Source organism: Zalophus californianus, chromosome 1, assembly GCF_009762305.2.
Source record: "Zalophus californianus isolate mZalCal1 chromosome 1, mZalCal1.pri.v2, whole genome shotgun sequence".
Taxonomy (NCBI): Eukaryota; Metazoa; Chordata; class Mammalia; order Carnivora; family Otariidae; genus Zalophus; species Zalophus californianus.
This window is the reverse complement of record NC_045595.1, coordinates 109,958,585-109,970,539: the sequence shown is the minus strand read 5'-3', so window position 1 is coordinate 109,970,539 and position 11,955 is coordinate 109,958,585. Positions and strand designations below refer to the sequence as shown.

The 11,955-nt window shown below is 39.2% G+C and overlaps 1 pseudogene; it reads left to right on the top strand.

The window, feature by feature from the left end:
* The first annotated feature begins 4,223 nt into the window (after nucleotides 1-4,223).
* On the top strand, nucleotides 4,224-5,446 carry LOC113918827 (annotated as a pseudogene).
* Nucleotides 5,447-11,955: the final 6,509 nt, after the last annotated feature.

The window sequence follows — 11,955 nt, the reverse complement described above, 5'->3', positions numbered from 1 at the left end:
TTAAAAAGAGAGCTCTTTCTGATCTTGCTGGTTTCCTAAAGTCAAGTATGCACATGGGTATCTGGCTTATCAGCATTTCTACAAATTCTGTTTTTCCACACATTTGATTCATATGCACATAAATATATGTAGAGCGTTTTTAAACTTTTGTATCTGGAAGAAGATTGAAAATATAACATTCCAGTTAACTCTGGATGATCAAAGAGTAAATATTCATTATTTAATTTATCCTAAAAAATTTTGCATCCTAATACCTGCTCTAGTTAAACATTTGCTTATTTCGCTTTTGGATATTTGCTATATAATCAACATAACAACTGCTTTGCTGATATCTTAATTCCCCTCATTTTTATTTTTTAAGAAGAAAAATGTTTTGAAATTCAAATATTTTACTACTATTATCCAGAAAAATCTGGAGGAGATGGGCCTTGCCTTCCCTCTGGAAGAAATTTTTCTATTTCCATTATGAATTCAAGAAGAAACTGAGCTTTGTTCACATCCCAGTTCCTTCGATATTATCTGTATGCAGCAGAGTCCTTTGAAATACAAATTCTCTTACTAAATGCCCTGCTCCAAGGGAAAGTTTATGAGCTATAATTCTTACCTCAGTCGGAGAAAAGCTATCTATTCCATAGAGGCATTAACAAGATGTCTTTAAGTCCCCACAAGGTGACTTTGTTTGATGTAAATTTCTAGACCAGACACGCATGATACAAAAAGAAACATATTCAAGAGCCAGGTTTTTTATCCATCATTTTAGGTTACTTGTGCCCTCTACTATACACTCCTCATACCAAAGTATTATGAAATGTTTAAATGAAGTTATTTATAATTTCAGTGGTAACAGGTACTCTAATTCATGCTAAATGGTATCTTAGAGATTTCATATCCCATGCTAGGACCATACTACTAGAACCCAAATCCTAAATATTACCCCAGAGCATCAGGTGGCGGCTGCAGGAGCAACCTGAAAGGAAATGTTGAACCATGTCACCATTGCAGTTTTGAAGGACACATGTAATTCACAACTCTATTCATCCAGAACAGTTGACGCTGTGCAATTATTAAGCTTACCGCTCACAGAGGCTGAAGTCAGTTGGATGCTCTATCTATGGTGGGGACTCTTCCACCAACAATATCATCGGTGTTCCTTGTTGCCCTCAGCAAAGTAATGAAACACTTCAGAGCAAATATACAACACAACAAACCATAGCTGGATGCCAAGATTGCAAATATTTCCACAGATACTTTGAAATTGCCTTTGGTGCTCAAGTAAGCAGGGACAAAAGAGATCCAGATGATGAAGAAGACCAGCATTCCAAACGTGATTCTTCTTCCTTCATAGTAATTATCCGGCAATTGGCGAACAACAAAAGTTGTTAGAAAGCATAGCAAGGCCAGGAAGACAGGGATCCCAAGTATAGAGCATAAAAACTCTATAGAACCTTCATCACATTCCAAAATGATCTTTATATGTCAACATTCTATGTTCTTGTACAATCTTGGGGGCTCCAATACTAAGTAGGCTGTGCATAAGCCAATCTCTACCAGAACAGAGATCAGCACAATGATTTTTTGATAAGGGGAATGGATGGATATAAGTCAGGTTTTGGATTTAGAAATTGTGAAGGCTAAAAACAGTGAAATTGTTTTTCCAAGAATGCAAGACAGGCAAAGAGAAAAACCCATTGCCAAAGGGACCTGGCGGGTCATGCAAGACCGGTTGTATGGCTTGCCAATGAAAAGCATGGAAGACAGCAGTACGATGACAAGAGAAAGCTGAATGAGAAAGCTCAGCTCCCGGTCACTGGCGTTCACAAGTGGAGTATGCCTGTATATCACGTACACAGTTGTGACTGCCAAGACCACAAGCACCCCAAAGATAGAGAGAATGACAAGCACGAATCCCAGGGCCTCATCGTAGGCAAGGAACGCCACCTATTTCAGCACACACTTGCTCTTTTGTGCATTTGACCAATAGTCTTCACCACATTGTTCACACTCCCTTTGACCTAATGAACAAAAAACAGAGGATTGACTGCAAGAAAATCAATTGTCCCCTTCAGCTGCGAATAGCTCAGAGCAGCCAAAGACCTAGTGTAGGACTCACTGAGATTCCTTTATACAGAATATACAACATTTTTTTAAAAAGAAGAGAAAAAAGCATCAATACAATGGTCTTAGAGTGTGCAACTAATATTAAAGGTTGAGAATTATTTTCAGTTGTAGGAATTCAGTCTGGCTTCTTGGTTTCTGCCTTTCCTGTATGGGCCTTTTCTGGTAAGATGCCTCTTTCTCTTCCAATTATCCAATTGAGAAGGGAGGTATCTAGTCTATCCTCATAAACCAGAGAATAATCCACAGTTTCCAATGTACGAGAAAATTAAAGCTACTAAGGTGAATCAAGAGGATCGTGATAAGGATTAAAGTACAAGTGTTTTTTTTTTTAAGATTTTTATTTATTTATTTGAGAGAGAGAGAGATCACAAGCAGGGGGGAGGGGTAGAGGGAGAAGCAGATTCCCCACTGAGCAAGGAGCCTGATGCAGGGACTCGATTCCAGGACCCTGGGATGGTGACCTGAGCTGAAGGCAGATACTTAACCGACTGAGCCACCCAGGCACCCAAAATGCAAGTATTTTCAACCTTCCATTCAACATTACTGCCACCTACTGAGGGGAATTTTGTCTTTCTCAGCTTTCTCCTCCCCATCCTCCAGATCCAGATTCCAGAGAATACGCAGAGATGGACTGAGAATAAGAAGGGAAACAAAAATAGCAACCATGTTAACTAAAGTTGAGAAAAATTTGGGAGCCTTCAGCTGGGCAGATTCTCCAAGGGAGACTATTACAACGTAAGAAAAAACTATTTGAGATGCATTCACGGTAAATTATCAAATGGATCTCTTTAATGTTCTCTGAAAGGTGCTAGGGAAGATCAGAATTCCCTTCCAATCACTTCGGACTGCTGGACTGGACTTCTCTTGATGTAACTCAGTGCAGAGACTGGGTCACGTGGGGTTCAGGGAGGTGTTCAGGTTACCTATTTTCCAATTGGGGAAAATTTTACATTTTTAAAAATTCTTGAAATAAATTGTTATTGAGGGCCTTTTGGTAAAGGACAAGGACAACTTGTATTATCTTTAAAGGTAGAGATAAGCAGAGATAAAAGTACACCTGATCCAACATGCTTCATAAGGCTAAGCAAACCAAACCTCACTAAAATCCTTGTCATGAAGAGCAGCAATGCAGCAGGCTGTAGAGAAGAATTCATAGAGCAGTTGTTACAGAATTCATCTGTAAAATTCATCCTGCAAACCTGAAGTAATTATGGCCTTAAGTCCATTGTCTTTAGGGATAGATTTCTTGATCTTATAATTCCAAATGAGAGATAATACAGTAGAATAGAGAACTGTAATTCACTTATTTTTCCAATTATTGACTATTTTTTACATAACTAATGTTTAATCTATTTTAGAAACTGAAATAATTTTAAGTACTTTTTATGAATCCATTTATTCACATTTCACATTTCTTTTTCTTTTTATTTTTTTCTCTTAAATTCACAGATGCAAATCCTTTTCCCAACTGTAGCAGCTTTAGAACTGAAACCCAATATTATGCTTTTTTTCCACACTGCAAAGAATATCTAACAGTTTGATGGATTATAATGATTTTTGTTATAAGTTGTTCACACTATTTATAAAGATGGCTCCCAAAGCCCTCTTCACCGGAGCATGCTTAATCTAATTGCATTTCAATATCATGGGAAAATATATGACCATCTCTACCTGGTTCCCGTGACACATGTCCATCAGCACATGGGATGCAGTCAAAGCAACAGATCGGTTCCCCCTGACGAATCCCCTTCCGTGTCCCAGGATGACATAGATCAGTATACACCGAATGAGGAAGCTAGCAAAGACAAATACAATGCATGTAACAAAGCCTTTTGTCTCCACACACACACACAAAAAAAAAAGTCGAGAGAGTTCACACCTGGATTTCCATGGGTTTTGTGATATCTCGGGAAACCCGGGAGAGCTGGGCATGGATAACAAAGAGCATGAATGACACCTGCAGCGCCTAGAGAGGAATTTTGCTGAAGTCAGTCTTGTGGTTGATTCTAGAAATTCAGAGCTATCTTCAAGTTAGGTCTTTCCAATCTGGGGGCCTCAGACCAGCCTCCATGCCCAGCATACTCCTGAGAAGGGACAGTTTGACAAATCTGTTCCTGCTTGTTGGGGGAGGGCAGTGACCCCAAGAATTGTCTTGAAAGCCTGTAAAAGATTTTTTCTCACAAGGTCATCCCAACAGTCTGAAAGTCAAAGATGTGTCATAAAGGCTCAGCAGAAAAGAAATATAAAATATCTTTTCCAGGGGAAAAAAAAATGGCAGGACAAAAAGGAAATGTGGACAAGGCATAACACCGGAATATTTTCTCACAAAAAAAGAATTTTGACAGTAAGGCAGAAGCAGCGGGGGAAGATGGCGGCGGCCGTACCACAGCGGGCTTGGACCGTGGAGCAGCCGCGCAGCGAGCAGCTACCCAAGAAGGATATTATCAAGTTTCTACAGGACCACGGTTCAGATTCGTTTCTTGCAGAAGTTACTAGGAAACGTTAAAAATGTGGCCAAGACAGCTAACAAGGACCTTTTGGTTACAGCCTACAACCATCTTTTTGAAAGTAAACGTTTCAAGGGTACTGAAAGTATAAGTAAAGTGTCTGAGCAGGTGAAAAATGTGAAGCTTAATGAAGATAAACCCAAAGAAACCAAGTCTGAAGAGACTCTGGATGAGGGTCCACCAAAATACATAAACTCTGTTCTTAAAAAAGGAGATAAAACCAACTTTCCCAAAAAGGGAGATGTTGTTCACTGCTGGTATACAGGAACACTACAGGATGGGACTGTTTTCGATACTAATATTCAAACGAGTTCAAAGAAGAAGAAAAATGCCAAGCCTTTAAGTTTTAAGGTTGGAATAGGCAAAGTTATCAGAGGATGGGATGAAGCACTCTTAACTATGAGTAAAGGAGAAAAGGCTCGACTAGAGATTGAACCAGAATGGGCTTATGGAAAGAAAGGACAGCCTGATGCCAAAATCCCACCAAATGCAAAACTCATTTTTGAAGTGGAGTTAGTGGATACTGACTGAAATAGCAATGCTTCGGATATAAAGATATCAGCAACAATAAAACATGGCCTTGAAGAAACTTATGTAACTAATTAGAGCTGGTTACTATTGTAAGGGAAGAGTCAACTGGAAAATTCAAGAACTCCAATATTGTTTACCCAATCCCCAACTTTTAATATATGTAATCCATTATAATTCCCTAAAGTTCGAAATATTTTACAACAGCTGTGTAAAATATTGGTTAAGGAGAAATGACTTTCCTTTTACCTCATGTTGTAAACTAAAAGGCTCAATAAAAACATATTCAGTGTCAAAAAAAAAAAGAATTTTGAGAGCTCAATGGTAAATACAGGTCTCCCTTTACATTCTACAGGGACGTGCACTTTGAAACCCAGTACAAATGCAATGTTTGTGAATCAGTTTATATCTTAATGGAAATGAAGATTTCCATTTCCAAATGAAGATTATTTAAAAAGGAGATAAAATGTAGTTTCCATTAAGGAAATATTTATTTTGGAAAGTCAATAATCACATTTATATTTACTTTGGAAATCAGAATTTTCCTATATTGAGTTTTATAGGTTAAATCTGAATTAGATAACAATGAAAAATATTAGAAATCTCTGAGATCAGTTATGGCATGTACCATTACTGAAGTGTGTATTGCTGTACACACCTTCTTCTTACAAGGTGTGTGCATGCGTGACCAAAGAATGAACTGGATTTCCTCTCTCCTAACCCAGTCTTCTGAAGTGAGCTCTCCATATATCTTTCTTTGAAAATCATCATAAACAATGAGCTGATGCCTCTTTGTTCCATTTCTCAGTATCCCTTCCCTTCTCAACACCAGTAACCTAGCTTCTAACCCACTCACCTCACTAAAATGTTTCCTGCCGTGTCTGCTAGCTTTTCCTCTAGCTACATTCTCTTTTGTATCTCTTCAATATTTGGCACTCTTAATCAACCCCTCCTTGAAATGCAGGCTCCCTTGTCTTCCACTGGGCCTTTTATTTATTAATTGGTTCTACGTCCTCCACCTTCCTCACCACTGTGGGCATTTTCTTAGGTTTGCTCCTTAGTCCTCTGCTTTTATCTGTTGATATAAGGCAGCTCATTCACTCTGTCTTTAAACAGCAGCTTTATTTAAAAACTCCCAAATCTTAATCTCTACCAACCTATCCCACCTGAACTCTAAGTCCATATTCTAAACTCCCAGTATGTCCCTACTTTGAGTTTCCACCATCATCTCAAATTCAACATGTCCAAAGCTATCCCCATTAACCCTATTCCTTCTCCCAAATTCCTCATTTCTGTCACAACACCACCATTCTCATCCATAACCTCCAACCTTATCTTGCATTATTTGCCTATATATTCCCTCTCCTTCACTCAGGCCCATCTGCTCACCAACCTCCAGACTCAGTTTACCAACATGAGTTAAATCATGCCTTATGCTGCCTACTAATTATTTAAGGCAGGACACTTCCAAGTCCAGTCTGTCAGCAAATCCACTGGCTTCTAACTGTAAGATATCCAGAATCTGACTATTATGTGCCACTTCCATCACATCTATCTCGGTTCAAGCACCCAAATTATTTTGGATTATTTTATTGGTCTTCTAATTGGTGTCCCTTTTTCTACTCTTGTCTGCCCCACCACCAGCCCACTCCTTCAGTTTATTTGCAGCATGGTAAACAAATGATCCTCTAAAGATTTTATTTATTTATTTATTTATTTATTTATTTATTTATTTATTTATTTATTTATTTATAGAGAAAGAGATAGCCCGAGCAGGGGGAGGGGCAGAGGCAGAGGGAGAGAAAGAATCTCAAGCAGACTCCAAGCTGAGCCTGGAGCCCAGTGCGGGACTCAATTTCACCACCTTGAGATCATGACCTGAGCCGAAATCAAGAGTTGGTCGCTTAACTGACTGAGCCACGCAGGCACCCCAAGAGATGATCCTTTAAACCCTAAATCAGACTATTACTGTTCTCTCTCAAGGCTCTCCCATGGCTCCCCTTTTCACTCAGTGTAAAAGCCAAAGTCCTGAAATAGCCAATAAGGCCCTATGTGATCTACCCTCTCTCGTCTTTCTTCCCTCCTCTCCCACTACTCTCCCACTCCCTCACTCTGTCCAGTCACACTGACCTCTTTGCCGTTCCTCCACATGCCAAGCACGCCTCTGCCTCAGGGCTTAGAAACTGCCATTGCCTCTGCCTGGAATGCTCCTCCCCCCCCCATGATGCATGGATTCACTTCCCTTTTTGTTCAAATGTCACCAAATGTCACCCTTCCCTGACCACATTATGTGAAGTTTCAACACTCCCCCCATCACTCCCTATCTCAGACCCTACTACTTTTTTCCCTTCAGCACTATCACCCTTCAAGATAACATACAATTTATCTATTTGTCTTGTTTATTGCCTATTTCCTCCCACTGAAACGTTAGCTCCATTAGTCAGGGATTTGTTCTGTTTTGTACAGTGACATATCCCCAGTTCCTAGGATGCTGTCTAGCATCTGTAATATTGTGCTCAATAAATATTGGCTCAATTAATTAATTAATTACATTATAAGTGCTATGAAGGCAGTGTTTTGGTGGTTGTGTGCGTGTGTGTGTGTGTGTGTGTGTGTGTGTGTGTGTGTGTGTGTGTGTGTTTTACTTCTTTCCCTTTATTTTGTAGTTTGTGAAATAACAGGTTGGTTCCAAAGAATCCTCCAAAGCTGGTTAATTTTGAAATGAGAATATCATTATGAACTTATGGATTTTAAAAATGTGTTTTCTTTTATTGCATTTATTTTCCTTATTGATGCTCAAGTTGTCCAATTTTTTTAAAGATTTTATTTATTTATTTGACAGAGAAAGACACAGCAAGAGAGGGGACACAAGCAGGGGGAGTGGGAGAGGGAGAATCAGGCTTCCCGCGGAGCAGAGAACCCAATGGGGGGCTCGATCCCAGGATCCTGGGATCATGACCAGAGCCGAAGGCAGACGCTTAATGGCTGAGACACCCAGGCGCCCAAGTTGTCCAATTTTTGACCAGGGAAAACTTCTGCTTGGCTCCTGCATTTTTTTTTAAGTGTAGTTGACAAACAATGTGACATTAGTTTCAGATGTACAACATAGTGATTCCACAAGTCTATATGTTATCCAATGCTCACCACAAGTGTAGCCACCATCTGTCACCATACAATGCTATTACAGACCATTGACAGTATTCCCTGTGCTGTACCTTTCATCCCCATGACTTATTCATTCCATAGCTGGAAGCCTGTACCTCCCACTCCCCTTCACCCATTTTGTCCATCCTCCCACCCCCGTTCCCTCTGACAATGATCAGTTTGTTCTATTTTTTTGGTTCATTTCTGTTTTTTGTTTGTTTGTTTATTTTGTTTTTTAGATTCCACATGTAAGTAAAATCATATAGTATTTGTCTTTCTCTCTCTGACTTATTTCACCTAGCATAATACCCTCTAGGTCCATTTATGTGGTTGTAAATGGCAAAATGTCATTTTTTTTTATGGCTGAGTAATACCCCATTATATACATATGCATACCACTTTTCTTTATCCATTCATCTATGGATGGACACCTGGGTTGCTTCCATATCTTGGCTATTGTAAATAATGCTTCAATAAACAGAGAGGAGCATATATCTTTTTGAATTAGTGTTTTTGTTTTTGTTTTCTTTGGGTAAATATCCAGTAGTGGAATTATTGGAGCATATGGTATTTCTATTTTAATTTTTTGAAGAAATTCCATACTGTTTCCCACAGTGGCTGCACCAATTTACATTCTCACTAACAGTGCACAAGGATTCTTCTTTCCCCAGATTCTCACCAACATTTGTTATTTCTTATCTTTTTGATTCTAATCATTCTGACAGGTGTGAAGTGATATTTCACTACAGTTTTCATTTGCATTTCCTTGATGATGAATGATGTTGAGCATCTTTTCATGTGTCTGTTTGCCATCTATATATCTTTTTGGGGAAAAAATTCTATTTAAGTCCTTTGCCCATTTTTTGTTGGATTATTTCATTTTTGGTGTTAAGTTGTATAAATTTTGGATATTAATCCCTTACCAGGTATGTCATTTGCAATATCTTCTCCTATTTAGTCAGTTGCCTTTTCATTTTGTTGATGGATTCCTTTGTTGTGCAAAAGCTTTTTATTTTGATGAGGTCCCAATAGTTTATTTTTGCTTTTGTTTCCTTTGTCTGAGGAGACATATCTAGTAAAATATTGCTAAGATTGATGTCAAAGAAATTACTGCTTATGTTGTCTTCTAGTTTTATGGCTTCAGATCTCACATTTAGGTCTTTAATCAATTTTGAGTTGATTTTTGTGTATGGTGTAAGCAAGTGGTCCAGTCTCATTCTTTTGCATATAGCTGTCCTGTTTTCCTAGTACCATTTATTGAAGAGACTGGCTTTTCTCCATTGCATATTCTTGCCTCCTTTGTCATAGATTAATTGTGTAGTGTGGGTTTATTTCTGGGCTCTCTATTCTGTTCCACTGATTCTATGAGTCTATTTTTGTGTCGATACAATACTGTTTTGATTCATACAGCTCTGGAGAATATCTTGAAATCTGGAATTGTAATACCTTCTGCTTTATTCCTCTTTCTCAAGATTGTTTTGGCTATTTAGGGTCTTTTGTGGTTCCATACAAAATTTAGTATTATTTGTTTTAGTTCTAAGAAAAAGGCTGATAGTATTTGGTAGGGATTGCTTTGAATCTGTAGGTTGCTTTGGGTAGCATGGACATTTTAATGATATTAATTCTTCCAATCCATGAACATGGAATATCTTTCCATTTGTTTGTGTTGTCTTCAATTTTTTTCAACAGTGTTTTATAGTTTTCAGAGTACAGGTCTTTCACCTCCTTGGTTAAGATTACTCCTAGATATTTAATTCTTTTTGATGCAATTGTAAATGGGACTGTTTTCTTAATTCTCTTTCTGCTGCTTTGTTATTCATGTATAGAAACACAACCAATTTCTGTTTATTAATTTTGTATCCTGCAACTTTACCAAATTCTTTATTAGTTCTAATAGTTTTGTTTTGTTTTGTTTTGTTTTGTTTTGTTTTGTTTTGTAGTCCTCAGGGTTTTCTATGATTAGTATCATAGCATCTGCAAATGGTAACAGTTTAACTTCTTACCAGTTTGGATGCCTTTTATTTCTTTTTCTTTTCTGATTGTTGTGGCTAGAATTTCCCAGTACTATGTTGGATAAAAGCAATGAGAGTGGACATCCTTGTCTTGTTCCTGATCTTAGAAGGAAAGCTCCCAGTTATTCACCACTGAGTATGATGTTTGCTGTGGGTTTTTCATATAAGCTTTTATTGTATTGAGGTATGTTCCCTCTAAACCCACTTTGTTGAGAGTTTTTATCACAATGAATTTTGAGTTTTGTCAAATGCCATTTCTGCATCTATTGAGATGATCATATGATTTTTATCCTTCATTTTGTTGATGTGGTGTATCATGTTGACTGATTTGTGAATATTGAACCATCCTTGCATCCCCAGAATAAATCCTGCTTGATTGTGGTGAATGATCCTCTTAATGTATTGTTGACCATGGTTTGCTTATATTTTGTTGAAGATTTTTGCAAGAGATCTCTTAACCTATCCTCACTTTTAAAAATTCTTTGTTTTTTTTTTAAGATTTTATTTATTTATTTGACAGAGAGAGACACAGCAAGAGCAGGAACACAAGCAAGGGGAGTGGGAGAGGGCGAAGCAGGCTTCCCGCGGAGCAGGGAGCCTGATGTGGGGCTCAATCCCAGGACTCTGGGATCATGACCTGAGCCGAAGGCAGATGCTTAATGACTGAGCCACCTGGGTGCCCCCCTTTTTTCTGTTTTGCTTGGATGTTTCAATTACCCTGTCTTCCAGATGTCTAATCTGTCTTCTGCTTCTGCTAATCTACTTGTTGATTCCCTCTAGTGTATTTTTCATTTCAGTTACTGTATTCTTCAATTCTGATTGGTTCTTTTTTACATTTTCTATCTCTTTGTTTAAGCTCTTACTGAGTTCTTCCACTTCTCTCTTCAGTCCCATGAGCATCTTTATGATTATTACTTCAAACTCTTCATCAAGCATATTGCTTATCTCCATTTCATTTAGTTCTTTTTCTAAGGATTTCTCTTATTCTTTCATTTGGAGCATAGTCCTGTCTCTCCATTTTGCTTGACTTTCTATGTTTGTTTCTATAAATTAGGTGGAACTGTGACTTCTACAGTTGAAGGAATGGTCTTATGATGGCTGTCACCTGTGTAGACTTGTGCCTGGTGACTTTAACCGGTTGGCTGGAGCTGTGTGGGATGGCGGTCCCAAGGCCAGGGCTGGAGCTGCCCTGATGAAAGGGCCAGAGCTGAAATGGACATGGGCTGGGATGGCCCTGAGGCTCTCCATCGAGAGGGCACCCTGGCAGGACAGCTTAAACTGAAGTGAGTGCAAGGGGAGAAGCTGCTGAGCTCTCTGCACAGAGAGTGCCCTGGCAGGACAGCTGAACCTGAAGTGGGTATAAACCAGGGTGCCCTGGGGTGCTCGGCACAGGGATTATCCTGGCGGGGCAGCTAGAACAGAGATGGGGTGTGATCTGGGAGGTCCCAGGGTGCTCCATGCCCTGCTGGGGTGGTTAGAACTGAGGCAGGCTCAGGCCAGGTGTTCCCAGGGTGTTCTGCACAGGGGACACTTGGGCAGGGCAGCTGGAGCTGAGGTAGGCATAGCCAGGAAGTCCCAGAGTACTCTGTATCAGGGGTGCCCTAGCAAGCCATCTGGAGCTGAAGTGGGATGGGCCTGGAGTCTTC